The 20,018-nt window shown below is 42.0% G+C and overlaps 1 pseudogene; it reads left to right on the forward strand.

The window, feature by feature from the left end:
• Positions 1-921: 921 nt before the first annotated feature.
• LOC122425673 lies at positions 922-16,097 on the forward strand (annotated as a pseudogene).
• Positions 16,098-20,018: the final 3,921 nt, after the last annotated feature.

Raw genomic sequence — 20,018 nt, forward strand, 5'->3', positions numbered from 1 at the left:
TGCTGCTCACAGACTTTCTCTAGTCACTTTGCCCCTCGCTGAATTCTTTCTGTGCTGAGACAAAGGACCAGAGCTCCTTAGAACCCCCAAAACACCGCCTACTGGTTTCAGATGGTTGATTGTTTTGTGGGTTATAGTAGTAGATTTTTAGCTTACTCAGGCCACAACTCATTACCAGGAAAGATGATGTAAAATGAATTTTAAAGATTTAACTTTAACAGCATTATCCAATAAACAAACCACGTAGACCAATGAATCACACTCTCAAGAGACAGGGAATCCTAGATGGCACCAGTGGTAAAGAATCCACCTGCCAATGCAGCAGACACAAGAGACATGGGTTTAGTCCCTGGGTCTGGAAGCTGCCCTCGAGGAGGAAATGGCAACACACTCCAGTATTCTTGCCTGGAAGGACTGATATGGGTGAAAAAAGGTTTGTACCCACATCAAACTCTGCAGAGAACCCAATGTTATGGGACAATCTTTTGATAAAGGGTATCTTTGCTCCTACTCTAAAACTAGGTGTGTGATTTGGGGCAGGTATCACACCTCTTGGTGCCTAGGTTCCTAATTTACAAAGTGGGAATAATCACCAGAATACCTGACAGGACTGCTGTAAGCATTAAATCCCATGATGTTTGGAAAGCTCTTAGCACTGTGCTCGGTACTCAGTGGAAGGGAGGAAATAAACGTTAGTAGCTACTGTCATTATCTGCCGTGTGTGTCATCAGTGAGCAAAGAGTGGTGGACCAGAAGTGTTTATTGGTCTCTAATTTGGCAATTCTTTCTATGGGGTTTTTTTTTTCAACCAAGATTATTGTTTAAGAAACAGCTTCCTTATTTCATTTCCTTGACTTTCAGCTTTATATAAGCACTTCCTTACTTAAGAATGGTCATTCTTCTCAGGGGTTTCTGCATTTGCTAAAGCTACATCCCTCCCCTGTTGTTCTTTTTCAGTGACTTGCTTGCCCTCTTAGCCAATGGACAACTTAGCATTTGAAATGCATGAAGACGCAAAGCGGAAGGTTGTGTCTGAGGGGAAGATGAACACCTTCTCCAGAATGGTAAGAATGTAAATGGGGATTTACATCTTGAGATTACTTGCTTCAAAACCTTTATGCAGATCTCAGGAAAGAACCCCTCCTTAGACCAGTTTTCTTCAAGTGACCTTCTTCAGAAAGGTAGCATGTCCTATTCTGAAAATCTCCTGACCTGCCTTTTCTCTCATAAACTGCTAACTCCTGTAGCTATTTAGTGGCCCAGCTTTCTACGAATTCTTGTTCACGGCATTAATGAGTTATTTATCGTTCAATATAATACCCTCATACAATGTTAAACTGAATATGTTGGTAAATGATTATGCTATACAAAACATCATTAAATAATTTAAAACATTAAAAAATTTTTTACACGTTAAAAAAACTACATTCAAGTATTACAAAATATTGGCAATATTCTCTCTGTTGTATAATAATACATCCTTGTTGCCTGTCTTACGCCCAACAGTTTGTACTCTTATTCCCCAACCCATTGCTCTTCCCCTGCCTACCCACTGGTAATCATTAATTTGCTCTCTATATGGTGAGTATGCTTCTTTTTTTGTTATATTCACTAGTTTGTTGTGTTTTTTTAGATTCCACATATAAGTGATATCATACAGTATTTGTCTTTCTTTGTCTGACTTATTTCACTTAGCACAATGCCCTCCCAGTCCATCCATGTTGCTACAAATGGCAAGGAATTTTGTTCCTTTTTTATGACTGAGTAGTATTCCATTGTGTATATATACCACATCTTCTTTATCCAACCATCTGTTAATGGACACTTAGGTTGCTTCCATACCTTGGAGATTGTAAATAATGCTGCTATGAACATTGAGGTGCATGTATCCCTTTGAATAAGTGTTTTTATTTTAAATATATACTTGGGAGTAAAATCTCCAAGTCATATAGTGATTCCATTATTAGTTTTTTGAGAAACCTCCATATTGTTCTCCACAGTGGCTGCAGAGTTTACATTCCTACCAACAGTGTACAAGGGTTCCAACCTTTTCCCCACATCCCTGCCAACATTTGTTATTTGTGTTCTTTTGAATATTTATGAGTGTTAAAGTAAGAATATCTATATTAGAATTATTAGTGATCAAAAATTTACTTGCTCAGAGAGCAAGACCAGGAACTCAGAGATCAGTGGAAAAGGAGTCCTTGATATCACTGATGATAATCGTCATTTTAGTGGTCAGAGGAGTAAGGGCAAGTTGGTTCAAAGGTTGGGGTGAGTATTTTCTTGGCAGCTTTTAGTAATGTGGATTGTAACTCAGAAATAGTACTGTTGTTTATAGCATATATTTGTGATATGAAACCAGGAAGTAGTAACATAGAAATACATGGAAATACCATGACTTCGAGTTGAGTGATGACTTAGGACCTCATATAGGTAATACACAGGAAGGAGGGAATTTACTGAAGCTATTTAAATGACGGAGGGAGGGAGAGACAGAGACTGATCAGGTCAGGCCCATTGATTACTGATATTCCCATTACTTATTCCCATGCATGTACCTGTACACATAAATGCATTTGTACATTCTGGAACTGAAACATTCTTAGAAAATAACTCCTTATAACCTCATTGATTTTCAGGTGAAGAAACTGATAAATAGGGTCTAATTGACTGACTTGGAAGTACTTAGCTGGGTACTTAATTCCCCAGTACCTAATTTTCTTAATTTATTCTGTGCCCCAGTCCTCAAATGTTTATTTTTATTCTTGTTTATTTGGGTGTCATCTGATGTATGGGCTATGTGTGAGTGTCCTACAGTTCTTGCACTTGCTCAGCTGCTAGACTGAAGAGAGAACCCGAGTCAGCGACAGAGACGTCAGTGTGCACTGGACAGGGAGTCTTACAGGTCAGAGGCCAGGGCCTGGAGGGACACCCACCGGGTACTGCTGAGGGCAGGCAGGACACAGCCTCTGTTTTCCCTGCACGGGGAGGAGGGGGCTATCAATTATAGGGGGCATGATGTCAGAAGGGCTCCTGGGTTGCAGGGAGAATGTTGGAACGCATCTGCCCACAGCTCTGGGTTAGCAACCATTGCAAGGGCCAGTGTTCCTCGGTGATGACCGAACATACCAGAGACGATGTGGTCCGAGGGCTGGAACCATCATTAGTGGGGGTCAGGCCGATCACACACATGGTTACTGATTAGTTTTGCCTTAGGAGGGGAGGCAGTCATGCACATCAGGTAAGGGTGAGGCAGGGTGGGGCAAGGGCTGTACAGAGAGCAGAACAGCCGTCTTCTGGGGCCTGACCAAACTGTGAGTGCGTGTGCGTGTACTGATTTACACATGTCTCATTTTACCAAGTATGTTTATCCCACAAGTGTGTTTTTCTTTTAAATAAAAGAGGACATAAACCAAACTCAGACAGCTGGCAATGTTTCTGATGCCTCAAGAGTGCAGAATAATTTCTAATTTCTTCTAGGAAAGGACGAGGCAGTGGTCACTGATGAGCATTTTCCTGGTGTGTCTTTTGGCCTGCACCATCACCACAGTGATCGGAGTCCTGATTCTCTCCTTGGTTTATGTCAACAACCCTCAGCCCCGTTCAGAACCGGGAGCCCAACCTCTGCAAACAGCAATTCCCGTGGTGCCAAAGGCTGTTGATCCAAAAGTTCAGTTTCTTAATCATTTATCTAAATCCAAGGTATGGATCACACGTATTAGGAAAAAGAATCATTATTATAAATGATGATTTCAAAATGAAGTTTCCATTGCTTGTTTACTAAGCTTTGTCCTCTCTTCATCAGAAGGAAGCAGTTGTGGGCTGTTTGGATGAAGGGAAGTGAGGGATGGAGAAGGGGAACGGTGGGTGGATGTTGGCTCCAGGCTGAACTTTGCTTTAGTAGCTGGTTCTCTGGCTGGAGGGGAGAGGTGCAGGTGGACAGATGGAAAGCCCTGTGTTCTCTTGTCAAGATAGGAGTTCATTTTTCTGTCTAACAGGGCCTGATGGCACTGTTGTCTCCTGGAGTCTTGCAGACCTGTTCTTTCTCTTCTTTTTGGGGGGGACTCCCGTATCCACTCACCCCTGTGTCCTTTTCCCCTGTGCTGCCCCCTCACTCTGGGGGCCGAGGTGGCCTCGCATTCCTCGGGAGATGGCCACCATGCTGACGGTTCGCGTATGACTTTTCAGGTGTTTGAGTTCCCTGGTGGCGCAATCCAGTGGGCCCGGTACAGGAACAATGCCAAAGACTACCTCAGCATGGAAGAAGAGGCCTTTGGCAGCAGCTTGAACAGCCAGAGATCACAGATGAGTCTGGGGACCCTGAGAATAAAAAGCAGTGGCCTCCGGGCCCCTCATTGGCACTTCAATGCCAACGAACATGGCTATCTTGTACAGGTATAACCCGTTTGCCCACATTCTGTGCTTGAGCATTCGTGCTGTGTGTCCTCAGGCTATTATTTAGGTTGTTGCAAAACCTACTTAACTAATAGGATGATAGACAACATCCAGGCTTTGGCTGTGTACCCAATTAGACCAGTTAGCAGTGCCTTGGAACATTAGTCTGTTTGTTTTAATTATTCGTGGCATCACTTTGAACTTCTTTCTTCAATATGAGATCATTTTTCACACATTGTTAAGCTCAGATCACTGTTCCTTCCTTTGAGCCAAAGCTAACTGTTAGCTCTGATCTAATGATCAAAGAGACTACAGCTTCCCTTTAGGGAAAAAGCAGGGACTGGAATAACGAACTAGTTTTGCTGATGTTCAACCTGGGATCAGCCAATGGGATGCCTTTTGTCCCTTTTACCTTTCAGAATTCTTTGGAAGTCAAGCGAAATGGAGCTGGAAGTGAAATGAGTGTACTTCCCTGAATTGCAAATAATTCATTAATTCTGAAATGTATTTATGGCTTCTGTGTTCCAGACACTGGGGAAATTGGAGTGATTAAGCTTTCATAGAACTTTCAGAGTTTGGTCTTACTCTGATAATCTTGTTAATAGATCAGCCAATTTTTTTTTTTCATTTATTTTTATTAGTTGGAGACTAATTACTTCACAACATTGCAGTGGGTTTTGTCATACATTGACATGAATCAGCCATGGAGTTACATGTATTCCCCATCCCGATCCCCCCTCCCACCTCCCTCTCCACCCGATTCCTCTGGGTCTTCCCAGTGCACCAGGCCCGAGCACTTGTCTCATGCATCCCACCTGGGCTGGTAGATCAGCCAATTTTTATGTGTGACATATTTCTGTTATTGCTAATAAAACTTCCTTTTTATACTTGGACAATTCACTCGATTTTAGAATTTACAAGAGAGATTAGAGCTTCATCTATGAGATTAAACCCTCCTTAGAAGAATACTTGGACAAAACAGTAAATGCACTATGTTATTACTATTATCATTATTAAAATTGTATGTAGGCTTTTTCTTACCTGGTAAATACATACACATCTATGTGAAAACACACAAACATACACAAGCATACACATGCATGTTTATGCAACCATCTGTGAACACACACATGTGCTTGCAGTCTTTTCAAACTAGCATGATCTTAGAGCTGTAAATGCTCAGTGGGGTGGTATTACCCGGAAGAGGGCAAAAACTGGTTGTTAGCAGGGTGAAAATATTACTCTTTTTATGTCTAAAGCGTAGATGTACATGTAGTACATAAGCAGTGTGTGTGTACCATGTACAGGTTTGCAGTACCTCTGTAATGTTAACGTTTCATAGGGTGGTGATTAGATAAACAGTCTAACATGGTACCTTAGAAGGCAGGTAATGAAAAAAGGTTGAAGAACATCGCTCCAAATTGATGTTGGGATGTGCTCTTCCATTTACATTTCAGGGGACGGCGTGGGTTGGGGTGGTTGATGATGGTGCTATCGTTACCACATACAATGTTACAGCTGGCCAAGTGATCTTCTTCCCGAAAAACACAGTGCACTGGATAAAGAATGTGGGGAGTGAAGACTGATTTTTCTTGCTCTTCTTTTCTACACATGAGGAACTTCAGACCCTGGATGTTGATGATGTCTTTTTTTTCTACACCTGAGGATATTGCTTCCAGGTCACTTAAGGTCTGTATCACTGCTGAGAATACTTCCAGGTCACTTAAGGTGTGTACCACTGCTGAGAACAAATCCTGAGAGGGTGTACATTCTGTGGGCACCAAGAGGGCATGGCTATTTGAGTTTCTAAGGTGGCAGTCAGCAAAGTAACAGGTGGGTAATGGGCTCAAGAACATGATTTGCTTCCTACTTAATACATAAACTGCCTCAAAGTTGAACTGCTTTTTATTTTCCCCTAAGAAGGGCTTCTATAGGAAACTAGTTTTAAAAAATATTTGTTTTACTATTTATTTCTTTGGCTGCATCAGGTCTTAGTTGTGGCATGTGAAGACGTCGCGGTACACGGGCTTCTCTAGTTGTGTGTGGGCTCCAGAGCGTGTGGACTCAGGAGTTACTCTGTGGTGTGTGGGATCTTAGTTCTTCTACCAGGGATCAAATCTAACCAGGTGAATTCTTAACCCCTGGACCACTAGGGAGGTCCCGAAAACTACTGATATAATGAATTGGTATAAAGTTTATGATAGTAAAAATTACTATAATTTTTCATCTCTGAAAAGCCATAAACTCATCCAGGGAGAACTTTGCTACAGATGATGTGATTGTATTTTCTTAATCTAAAGCAGAGGAGCCCACAGTGTTTCCTGAGGAATAGCTGCTTTTGATCTCTCTCAGTTTCGCTGGAGAAACTGCTGAAAGGGTTTAGAGGGTCACATGTAGATGCTGAAAGTGCAAATCGGTGATCAGAACTGGAGATGGTCCAGGCATGGCAATTCGAAGGGGTTCTGTGGTAAATTTAGGGACTTTAATAGTGGGATTCTGAGATTTATCTTGCAGTAAATCCTGCTCTAACGTTTTAAGGAGGAGTAGAAAAAATGAGTCGTTAGAATGAGAGTATTGGTAAGCATGGGAACCAGTGTACATTTTTGCAGGAGTTTACACTGACCATAAAGTACCAGTGCCAATCAATTGAATACTTGGACGGTTTTCATAAAGATCACAAATCTCAGGCTAGGTGAGGTCATCTCTTTTGCCTGGGCCATTGAGAACCACACCGGTGGCAATGCTACTCTGTCCTCAGCTGTCCTCTTCTGTTGCTAAAATTTGTAGGACGTTTCACAAATACCTTTTTTTGGGACATTTTAAAATATAACAACTTTGTTGAGATGTAATCCATGTACTGTAAAATCCATCCTTTTTAAAGTGTACAGTTTCAAAGTTTCTAGTGTGTTCTCAGATCTGTGCAACCGTCTCCACTGTCTGATTTTAGAATACTTTCATTCCCTCAAAAAGAAATGAAATTTCTTTGCCTCACTCCCCATTCTCTCCTACCCCCAGGCCCTGGCAACTACTGTTGGCCTTCTCTGTGGATTTGCCTGTTCTGTCTATTTCATATAAATGAAAACACACAACATGTGGCCTTTTGTGTCTAGCTTCTTTCGCTTAGCATAAGGTTTTCAGTGTTCATGTTGTAGCATGTATCAGTACTTCGTTCCTTTTTAAAATTTAAACTATTTATTTTATTTATTTGGCTGTGCTGGGTCTTAGTTCACAAATATCTTACATGGTCTCTTATGTGTTTCAGCCTGAAGGTGGAATTAATTTCATTAGAACATTCCGCAAGCAAAAGGAGGATCAGGGGGTCAATCTTCCTCCCAATTTGGCAGAACTGGTTGTCAATGCTAATTACTCACAGTCACCAGATAGCTTTGTGTGGAGGTACTTTTATGACTTGAAAGGTATAGTATGTTATTTTGTGAAGGCTTTTTACTTTTTGGTTAAGTATTTATATATGTATGATTACATAGGTGTATTGGATTAAGATGTAATGTGTTTTTTTTTTTAATTTTTAAAAAATTTTTTACAGCCAGTCACAGTCAAGAGAACTTTGAAAAAACACATTTCTCAACAGAGTAGGAGATGAAAGAAAAGGCCTGGAAGCAAATGAGAATGTGGGAGAAAAATTCAGAGTGTGTGGGGATGTGTTGGGGCTGGGCAATGCTGTAGAAGAGCCTGATGAGAGAGGAGGGCTCCAACCATGTAGCAATTAAGGGGTTTATTTTTATTTATTTAAAAATTAATAGCTCATTAGTTTGGCTACATGGGATCTTTGTGCAGTGAAGATCCTGTGAAGGTCTCCACACACAGGATCTTTGTTGAGGCACATGGACTCTCCAGCTGTGACGCACAGGCTTGGTAGTGAAGGGGCTCGGGCTTAGGTGCTTTGCAGCATGTGGGATCTTAGTTCCCCCATCAGAGATTGAACCTGGGTTGCAAGTTGGGTTCTTAACTGTTGGACTACCAAGGAAGTCCCAATTAAGGGGTTTTAAACAGGAGAGTGATACAGTGAGGTTTTTAATTTACCTATTTTTATCATTTATTTTATATTATCTTATTGAGGTATAATTGACATACAACATGATGTTAGTCTCAGGTGTACATCACAGTGATTTAATATTTGTATATATTATGACGTGATCACCACAATAAGTCCAGTTATTAGTAACATCACCACTGTACATATTAATAGTTGCATATTTTTTTTTCTTATCATGAGAACTTACAAGATCTTAGTAACTCTAATGTATGCATTGTGAAGTGAAAGTCACTGAGTCGTGTCTGACTCTTTGCGACCCCGTGGACTATAGGGTCCATGGAATTCTCCAGGCCAGAATACTGGAGTGGGCACCCTCTCCCTTCTCCAGGGGATCTTCCCAGCCCAGGGGTCGAGCCCGGGTCTCCCGCACTGCAGGCGGATTCTTTACCAGCTGAGCGACCAGGGAAGCCAGTGTGTGCTTTACAGTGTTATTAACTATGGTGCCTTGTTCTGCGTCATGTCCCCATGACTTGTTTATTTTATAACTGGAAGTTTGTATCTTTTGCCTTTCTTCACCCATTTCAGCCACCTCCGTTGCCAGCCTCTGGCAGCTACCACTCTGTTCCCTGTACCTGTGAGCTTGGGCACGTAGATTGTTCCCATATCTTGGCTATTGTAAATAACGCTGCAGTGAACATGGGCTGCAGCTGTCTCTTTAGTTGGTGTCAGGTTTTGCTTTTGAAGTGATGACCAGCCCAGCAGAAGTGTGGAGAATGATTGAAAGCGGCCAGATGGGAAGCAGGGAGATGAGTCAGGGACTCTTGCAGTCTCTGAGGTAAGGGATGATGGTGGCCTCCCTCTGGAAGACAGAAAGAATTGTTGAGAAGCAGGGAATTTAGAGTTGCTGAACTGACAGGACTTCATTGACTGATCGAGGAGAGAAGTAGAGATTGGTATTTAGGATGAGTCTCGCATTTTCCAGGGGCTTCCCTGGTGGCTCAGACAGTGAAGAGTCGACCTACAATGTAGCAGACAGGGTTAGATCCCTGGGTCGGGAAGATCCCCTGGAGGAGGGCATGGCAACCCACTCCAGTATTCTTGCCTGGAGAATCCCCATGGACAGAGGTGCCTGGTGGGCTAGAGTCCATAGGGTCGCAAAGAGTTGGGCACAACTGAATGGCTAACACTTCTCACGTTTTACAGCCAGGTCCCCTGAGCTGAACGTCTTAAAGAGGTCACTGTATGTTAGAAATTTCAGGAGAACTTGGGAAAGTAGGATAGCATCTGGTAGTTATCAGGTCAATATCTTGGCAGCACACAGGATGTGCAGCAGCACTTCCTACCACATAACTTCCTGTGGCTGTAGAAGGGCTGTTCCTGGGGCTGCATTAGGCTCTCCTTTTGTGGTACCATTTTGAAGTAGTTTTGTCTTATTTTGTTTTTTAAATTTCATCTGATTTCAGGTTCAAAAGAATATAAATTTCCAGGAGGAATAATACAGTTGGCACAATATTGGAAAAATAGAAATGAACTGAGCCACAATGAAAACATTTTTAGTGAATTCCTGAATCAGGTAATTGAGAAAAATGTTTTGATGATTATCAAAATGGATGAAATGTGAGCTTTAGGTTAGGTCAGTTTTTTTGGACAAAGCAAAAGGCAAGAACTAGTCAAACACTCATTGACCTGATTAATGCAAACTATTGATTGAGGCCTCATTGTGAATTTGGGAGCTTAACTTCTTGGCATGGATGGTTACATTAACAAAGAGACCGGAGGCTTGTGAGATTTCTCTTTTCATGTGTTTTAAATGCTCAACTGGCGGTATTGTTTAATGACTGAGAGCACAGCTCTGGCATCAAATCCCCTGATTCAAACCCCAGTTCTGCCACGGTGTCCCTAGTTTACTCAGGCAACCTGGACTTTAATTGCATCTCACAAAGTTGGTGGCAGTCTTGCAAGATTGTTATAAGGGACAAGTGACATAGTAACTGTAAAGGATATAAAAAATTGCCTGTTCTCAGTGAGGGCTTTGTAAACATTAGTTACTATGATGATTATACAAATTGTTAAATTGCTGAGTTGAATGTTGGCTTAATGTTGGAATTCATTTTTCCTTTTCTTTCTCAAGCATCGAAAAGCCCTCACTTTGAGTACACTCAGGATTTATAACAATGGATTACGACAGCCACACTTTCATTTTAATGCAAATGAAATGGGATATGTAATAAGTGGATGTGCAAAGGTAATTTCTCTGTGAACAGTTTTTTTTTTTTTTCCTGAACTTTCCTTTTTAGTGCAGAAGGAAGCAAGTAGGAGGTATTTCTTTGTTTTGGTTCAGTTGTTGGTAATAGAATAGGACTTTGTGCAAATGGCTTTCTGGGCATGGTTTCCATAGAGGATACCATGCATGTCCTGTGAGGTAACTTCCATATTTGCTCTTAGCATGAGAAGGGTTCTAAGAACATTTCAGAACTGATAAAGAGGTTTATCACTAATGGTGAAGGGCTGGAATACCTGCTTACATTTTCTGAGTTTTGCATTCTTAGGCAACGCAAGCATTTGGGGGCCATGCTTTGGGGGCCATGAAATTGGCTGTTTGCCTCTCAGTGTAATATGAGTGGGGGTGGCGGGGAGGTGTGGAGCCCCAGTAGGGTGGCCATATAGCCCCTTGGTGAAATTATTAATAGCACCCCCTTTGACTCTACAGAGAGTCCTAGTTTGGGTGGTCAATTAATTATATTTACCATAAGAAAAGTCACACAAATAGCATCTTACCACAGTGATTTGACAGTAGCTCCTCTGGGTTTTCGTAGGGCTCCTGAGAAGATCCAAAGGTCAAAATGGGCTTCTCTAGCTTATATCTGCCTCAGTCGTGACAGATACAATCAGACCAGACTGAAATGCACCTTTTATGTCACCCGGAGCAAAAGTTTTATGTTTTTAGAGGTGACAGCTGTCTTAAACTCGAAAAGGGCGCTGTCATTAACCCTCCGCAGGTTTCCTTTCAAGGGTCAGATGCTCTTTGTGAGGCGCTTTGGGTGCATGTGTGTGCGCTTATGTGCATCCAGTCTCCAGCCCTCTTAGAGGAAGACCCTCAGGATTCGCTCTCCCAGAAGGCTGAATTTCCCGAATGAGTAGCAAGGAGGGTGTAGGCGTAGTAAAACACTGAAATTTAAATCCTCTGCCTAATTAGTGAATGAATGTCATTGATACCCTTAATTAGAACAATTAATGCTCTTTTTGTATGATGTTCTGCAGTATTGATTTCGCTAATACATTTTGAGGGACATTTACTTCAATAGAGTATCTTCTGATTTTTGTGGAACTCTGTCTCAGAAACAGGAATGTGAACGTGAAGGATTGCCTCTTTTTTGCTGTTTACCTTCTCTGAGAAGTCCCTTTGTAACCACGTGCTTTTATTGATCTGTTCTTCACTATGAATACTTATCCTTATTGAATATTTGATTTTATTTGCTTCAGTTCAGCATAGTTTCTCCCCCCCTCCTTAGGTGGGCATTATCAATGCTCAGAGTTCCACAAAGTTTAACATTCACATTGGAGATGTGATATTTTTCCCCACTGGAACCCAGCATTACATTAAGAGCACATGCGATGAGGATTTGCTTCTCATTCTTGCCTTCAGCACTGGAGACCAGGTGAGAATAAGCCAGTGTCGGAGATGTTGGTGAGTGCCAGTGAAGTGCAGAGTACTCTGCTAAGCAGTGTATCTGGGTCATAGAGGGGACTCAGCATATGGATATTGAGTCGATGACTGACTTAATGAACTGGCTGAACCAGTGTGTGAAGAGGAGAATTGGAGATCAAATAATCTTTTCATTTGGTTATAAAGGAATCCAATACATCATATTTCTCTCTTAATTCCCCGAATTCTCAACCAACTGAGAAAAAAGACGTGTGCGTGCTCAGTTGCTTCAGCCACGTCTGACTCCTTGCAACCCCATGGACTGTAGCCCTCCAGGCTCCTCTGTCTATGGAATTTTCCAAGCAAGAATACTGGAGTGGGTTTGCATGGCCTTCTCCAGGGGATCTTCCCAACCCAGGGATCGAACCCATGTCTCTTAAGTCTCCTGCTTTGGCAGGCGGGTTCTTTACCACTAGTGCCACCTGGGAAGCCCAAAGAGCAGCATACAGAGACTTAGAAAATCGTTTCTGTTGCTAATCGTGAAGATATGTGGGAATATGATTAGCATCTGCGGGCAGGTGGGTTTCCTAAAATCTATTGGGTTGGCCAGGATTGGGTTGGCTTACTGGTGTTGAAGTGAGCTCTTATACAGCTTATGGCATAGAGAAACATTACCTGAGTTTTGAAGCTTTGCCAGCTCCCAAACAGAGAGGGAGGCGGTGAAGTAAGCATGGCCAGTGTATTCTTCTGAAATTTATGGTAGAGAGATAAGGGAGAAGGAGAGAGAGAGAAAGAGGAAGAGGGAGGAAGGAAAAGAAAGTCTCTTGTATATGAAAAGAAACTGTAGGAGACACGAAGTACCATGAAGTATGACTGAGCAGTGCTTCCAAGAAGGAGAAGCATTCCCTCCCATCATTGTTTTAAGCAAATCTGATATATCACGATCTGTATTATAAAACATGTATTAAGAGAAATTATTTATTATATTAAATAGTTTGCTTATAAAAGTTCACCCCAGTGCTCCTTAGATGGAATAATGTGTTTGAAGAACAAGAATAAATAGTAGAACTTAGATTTTAAAAAAAAGGTCTTAGGACTAGATTCCCTGCTGAGACAGGGTGAGAATTATGAGTCTGGGGACCCCTGGGGCAGGTCAGAAACAGACAGGCAGTGGTTCTCTTGGCTATGGTTCTTCCCACATGGAGACCCAACAACATCTCCAGCGGGGAGCACACTGAATTCAGCAGTTTCATCAACATGACCTATACCAAGAGGTGAGCCTGTCCTGCTGGGTGATGCTCGTTTTCCATGATGACACTTCCCCTCTTTAAGGGAGACTGGAAAACTCCAGAATCTGCTTCTCTGAGCCTCCAAACCTGGGGGTACGTGGGGTAAGGTTTGTGGAGAGGTCTTTGAGGAAGATATGCACTGGAAACTATTAACAGCTGTAGACTCTCTCAGGGCAAGGTGGGGGATAGGATTCCGGTGTCCCATGCTTTTGGTGTCGGCCTCACTGGAGTCGGACACGACTGAGCGATTTCACTTTCACTTTTCACTCTCACGCATTGGAGAAGGAAATGGCAGCCCACTCCAGTGTTCTTGCCTCGAGAATCCCAGGGACGGGGGAGCCTGGTGGGCTGCCGTCTATGGGGTCGCACAGGGTCGGACACGACTGAAGTGACTTAGCAGCAGCAGCAGCAGCAGTGTTACGTATGGAGAAGGCAATGGCACCCCACTCCAGTCCTCTTGCCTACAAAATCCCATGGACGGAGGAGCCTGGTAGGCTGCAGTCCATGGGGTCGTGAAGAGTCGGACACGACTGCGCGACTTCACTTTCACTTTTCACTTTCATGCATTGGAGAAGGAAATGGCAGCCCACTCCAGTGATCTTGCCTGGAGAACCCCAGGGATGGCGGAGCCTGGTGGGCTGCCGTCTGTGGGGTCTCACAGAGTCGGACATGACTGAAGCGACTTCGCAGCAGCAGCAGTGTTACGTAGCCACGCAGTTGCCGTTGTGAAAATGTCCTGATGGCTGTGGGGTCTCTGTGGCCGCACTTCGGCGCTGACAGCTCTTCTTCTGGTTTCCACTCTCAGTTGCAAACCCTTGACATGGACGATTATCTTCAGGCCACTGCAGACCACATCCTGGCTCAGCTTTTCTTCAAGAAGCAAAGTGAGTTTAAGAAGATCCCTCAATTCAAGGAAGACCAGGCAGTCAACATGCCTTAGATGTGCTGATGCATTCATATCTATTTTTCTCTCTTCATATGTTATTACTGTTTTTAAAGAAGGTCCACTTGGCTCGTGAACTTGGAGCTCCTTACAGAGTGACATTGGTCAAGCAGGTGTGAAGCAGCCCCACGGGCTCATTTAGCTAAGATCATAGGCAACTCATGCTAAGCGAACATTTCCGTGTACTCTGTGCAGCTTATCTACAGAGGGGCTCTGCTCAATTAAATTAATATTTTTTATGGATTTTAATATGCACGTATATATTTATTTTCCTTTTGTTGCATCAAATTTATTACTACAAATGAAAATCCATTCTTTTATTTTGCACATCAGTGAAACTTAGTGCCATGCTTGTATTTTTGCTATTCATCACGGTGGAAGGAGGTATGGAGATTAGCCTACTCATGTACATACATACGGATGCAGCCAGAAGAACCCAAGTACATCTGACCTTGTTTAGTTTAGTGTAGAATCTTAGTGTCTTAACGCTTTTGTCAATATGAAGATACTTTTTGTAAGGCTCGAAATTTCAAGGACTCACACGAGTAGTTTACTTATTATATATTAGCTGAGAAAATACTTAATGGCAAACTAATTATAAATTCAATATTTTCTTTGAATGTATTTGAATTTTATTAATCACATCACAGACTACCTCTGAGGAACAGTCATCCCTATATTTGAGAAGCAAGTGTTTCTTTAGTCTATTGGCTGGGTGTGTATATGGACTTGAAGACTACTTTTCATCACTTGGAAGCTGGTAGGAGCCGGTGGTCTCTAAGTTGGGGGTCATTGTCTTAAGTAGAAAAGAGTTTGTTCAAATCTAATCAGTGCTTGAGTTTTCATTGTTGTTGTTTCCTCGCTAAGTCGTTCTAACTCTTTGTGACCCCGTGGACTGTAGCCTACCAGGTTCCTCTGTCCAATTTTCCTGGCAAGGATACTGGAGTGGTTTGCTGTTTCCTCCTCCAGGGGATCTTCCCAACCCAGGGATCGAACCTGTGCTTCCTGCACTGGCAGGCAGATTCCTTACCACTGAGCCACCAGGGAAGCCCTGAGTTTTCTTTATAGTTTGTCTCAGTAGGTATTTGGTACCTCTGCATTTTGCTTGGGTACCACTATCAGTTCTGGGCTATACTATACACAACTCTAGACAGTAGAGATGCTTGTTAATGCTTTCAGCCAGCACCCTCTTTCAGTCATATTTCCTTGACACATAATGAAAATTTTAGGTATTTTAAGGATTTTTGTTCTTAGACAAAGAAGGAATCAGTTTGTATGTTCCTTTTTCTCTGTGTCTCTCTTTCTCTATGTATGTTTCTCTCTCTAGATAACTAGCTCTCTTGACTGTATAGAAGACAGAGAATCAGGAATGACCCCCTTTGATGAGGGAGTAGTCATCTACATATTATATATGATCAGGTCATGAAAGGCCTGTCATCTCTTGCTACCAAGGTATATTTACCTTATTGCCACTTTCCAGGAGAGCCGGCTGAGATCAGAGCTTGGTAGCACAGGGGATTTTGTGGTGGTAGTCTTGCTTTGAAGAGACTTTGTAGGGAATGCGTCATCATGCAGGAGGAGGAGCATGGTTGAGAAGATGCAGGGAAGAGCATAGGACAGTAGGTGTGTGGAAGGTGGATGTCCAAAGAGAGGGGGAGTAGTCATAAAAGGAAATGGCAGTGTGTACACAGATCTTATCTGCACATCTTGTTTTACTTTGGGACTCTTTTTAAATATACTATAAACCAGGTGATAATCCCTTTTCTTGAATCAGGAAGTGTATCTGATTACTATGTGGTCATTTAATAAAGATTTTGTGTATCTGCATATTATTTTGTCATTTAATTTTTTTTCTTAATTGATTTTTAATTGAAGGGTAGTTACAGTACTGTGTTGGTTTCTGCCATACATCAGCGTGGATCAGTCATAGGTGTACGTGTATCCCCTTCCCCCTGAGCAACCCCCCCACCCCATCCCACCACTCTAGGTTGTCACAGAGCACCGGTTTGGGTCCTCTGAGTCACACAACAAATTCCCACTGTTCTGTCATTTAATTTTAAATGAAACCTGTTCTTGAAGTTTTATGAATTTGGCACATTACTGGATTCCTTCTATGCATTCTTGAAATATGCTATATCATTGTCTAAAGAAAATATATTATGGTGTTGGAACTTTCTGGGTTTCCTGACTTAGGTTTCCAGACTGTTGTGTATTTAAAAATAGAAAACTACTAAAAATAAAAATGAATGCTCTAACGAAGACATATTAATTGGATGTTGTTGGTATATTATTTTATGGGGGAGTTTTTTTCTTTTTGGCCACACTGCTCAGCTTCTGGGATCTTAGTTCCCTGACCAGGAACTGGACTCGGGCTCACGGCAGTGAAAGTGCCAAGTCCTAACCACTGGACCACCAGGGAATTCCTTGGGGAGGATGTATTCTTAGTTTTCGCTTGGCTGTTCTAATTTCAGTCCTTTTTCCCTGTTTGGAAAGCTGATTTCTAGTTTTAATACCATTTTATTCCTTAGGGTAATTTCATCCATTACTACTCAAGTGCTTTTAGGCTTTTTGGTATACCTACTTTATTTATTATCAAATCAATAGATTGAAGAGTGAATTGCTCAATCAGACTGATTATTTGACATCATTCAGGCAAAACCCCCAGACATTTGACTGAAAACCTCCTTTAAAACTGAACCTACCTTACCTACTTTATACACCCAGTCTATAATACAGCTACATTTGATTGATTTGAAATGGTATGAATTGTACATAAAAAGTTCTTAAATCTTTAGAACTTTTTAACAGCATCTTTGAATAACTGAATGGAGCGAGTTAATTTGACTAGAGGAGCTACAAGGTTAGGTAAATACCACTGTGTGTTCCTTACTGCTTATAAATAGTGCCAGGCGGTTATAAAAAGTTTCTTTGTTCATATTCTCATCCTTTCCTATTGAAGAGTAATCAGGCTGCTTTTTACAGCCCAACCAATTTAGAAAAAGGAAAATAGTTACTTTTACTATATAACTTGATTCTTAATGACCGTAATTTACCAACGGTTGCAAGTGATTTTCAGTTATATAGCATTATTGCTGTAAAGAAAAAAAACAACTAAGAAAAGAAAGGGGAAAAAAAAAGCCACAGTGATTTTGTGCTGTAATTAGAAGTGATAAGTGGTATTTCTTCCATGCTCTGCACTCACCATAGCTTCATGAAACTTGTATGTTCACCTTGGAGCACTGTTCCTTTATACAGAACAGTAGGACACTGGGGAGTCCAGAAAAGAATAGTGATGCTCAAGAGATGAAAACCTGTGTTTTCTTCAGTGTACTTAAGTTGGAACTGTCAGGGAAAAAGAAGTTAAGGGATTACGTAGAAACAATGAAGTTGTGCAGCTGGTAGAGGCCACGTTTCGTGTGATCTCAGTGCTTTAGTTTGCAGAGAGACAAAGTGATACCTGACAAGGGCAGGGCACCCAGACTGTAAGTAGGATACTTGAGACAAAGTCCAGATCTTTTGAGGTGCTTCCCACCTCCCCTGGGGCGGTTTTTTTTTTAAGGGTCAGCCAGTAAATATTTTATTTATTTATTTTTATTATTTTATGTTTGGTTGCACTGGGTCTTGGTTGCTGCGTGTGGGCTTTCTCTAGCTGCAGGGCGCAGGGGCCTAGGCTTTTCATCGGCGGTAGTTTCTCCTGTTGTGGAGCGCAGGCTGCAGTCGTTACGGCTCACGGGGTTAGTTGCTCTGTGGTATCCTTGTAGAGCTTTTTGATTACTGTCTTCAAGTATATAAAAAATTCGTCCACCTGAAGCAGAACTCTGCACTAGGAAATGGACCGTCTTCAAGTGGGAGAGGTGGCTTCTGCCACTGCACTTCGGCAGCCCCAGTGCCAACACCGCTTCTCCTTTTCTGAGCCTGGAATGTGCCCGGTGTCCAAGGCCAGTAGCTTCTGTAAAGAGGTGACCAGAGCCCCCTGAGATCATCGTCCCTATCTAGCCAAGTATTCCCCGCTTGTGTTTTCATTTCAAGTTTTATTAAACAATTTTTACACTGTGGCTCAGATGGTAAAGAATCCGCCTGCAATGCAGGAGGCCTGGGTTTGACCCCTGGGTCAGGAAGATGCCCTGGAGAAGGGCATGGCGACCCACTCCAGTGTTCTTGCCTGGAGAATTCCAAGGACAGGGGAGCCTGGCGGGCTACAGTCCATGGGGTCACAGAGTCGGACGTGACTGAGACACTAACACACTTATACTGATAAAATGTACATAACATAAAAGTCACCATTTTAAGGTGTACAATTCAGCGGCATTAAGTATATTCACCTTGTTGTGAAGTCACCACCACTGTCCGTTCCCAGATCTCTTCATCATCCCAAGCAGGGACATAATGCTCATTAAACAGTAGCTCCCCATTCCCTTCTCCTCCCCAGTTCCTGGTAACCTTTATTTTTTATCTTTATAAATTTGTCTATTTTAGGTCCCTCATAAAAGTGGAATCATACAATGTTACTCGAGCCTCAGTTTTATGAATTTTTTTACTCATTTTCAATAATTATGCCTTTATTATGTTCTTATCATTGTGCTAGGATACACAAGAGACATGAAGATGTGGTCTCTACAAATTTATAATTAAAATGTTTCTTATTTATTTCTATATTTCTCTTCCCTCCCCACCCCTGTATGAACAAACCCAGCCCTTATCATGAGTATTCAAAAGGATGTTTATTCATTTAGACTATGTTAAGGGGCTTCCCAGGTGGCACAGTGGTAAAGAATCCACCTGCCAATGCAGGAGATGCAAGGGTTTGATTCCTGGATCAGGAAGATCCCCTGGAGGAGGAAATGACAGCCACTCCAGTATTCTTGCCTGGGAAATCTCATGGACAGAGAAACCTGGCAGGCTACAGTCCTTGGGGTCACAGAGACATGACTGAACACACACACACACACACACACACACAACACACACACACACACACACACAAGGAGTCCATAGTAGCAGAATTGAAAAAAATTAAAGAGGTGAGTCTACATTATGCATTCGTATTTCCAGAGAAGGCAACAGTCAGTCTTTTTGGTGGTTCCCATTCTAGGGACTGTCATAACAGTTCTTGGTCCTCAAATTTTTCATAACTCTCATAAAATTACTTTTCCTCTACTTTTTTTTTTTTAAAGGCACCTCATTCTAGTCCCTGAGGTTTAAACATCCAGGTAAGAGTGTTTGACTTCTGTTTTTTAAACATTAACAAGAAACCCCACGTAGCCTCAGCAGGTGTCCTTTACATCTCTTATCTTGATTCAGGAATGCCCAACTTCATCCTACTGGCAATAAACCTATTGTTTTATTACATTAGCCTGTTGAATTCCCTCTTCCTTTGTTCAGAATGTGGAGTAGCTCTCAATGAAAGGGAGCAGGCTCTGATGTGCAGGCTAAATGGATATTGTACCAGAAGGGCCAGATATAGTGAGGGGGAGCCTGGACTCATGGAACGTCAGTGAAGGCATTAGCCTACATCCCCAAAGACCACTTTGGATGTAGGGTCAATGAAGATACTAAGATATTTAAATCATCACCTAGGAAAAATTTACAAAGGAAAGAGCAGTATCTTTTTTTTTTTTTGGTCTTTTCAGGAAATTGCACAATTAAGAGGTGGTGTTTTTTAATTTGTTTTTGTTTTGGTGGTAAGCATGCAGTATGATGCAGCTGTTAGTAAGTGTCAAGAATAAATTAAATAAAAATAGGACAGTT

Source organism: Cervus canadensis, chromosome 23 (genome assembly GCF_019320065.1).
Source record: "Cervus canadensis isolate Bull #8, Minnesota chromosome 23, ASM1932006v1, whole genome shotgun sequence".
Classification (NCBI taxonomy): Eukaryota; Metazoa; Chordata; class Mammalia; order Artiodactyla; family Cervidae; genus Cervus; species Cervus canadensis.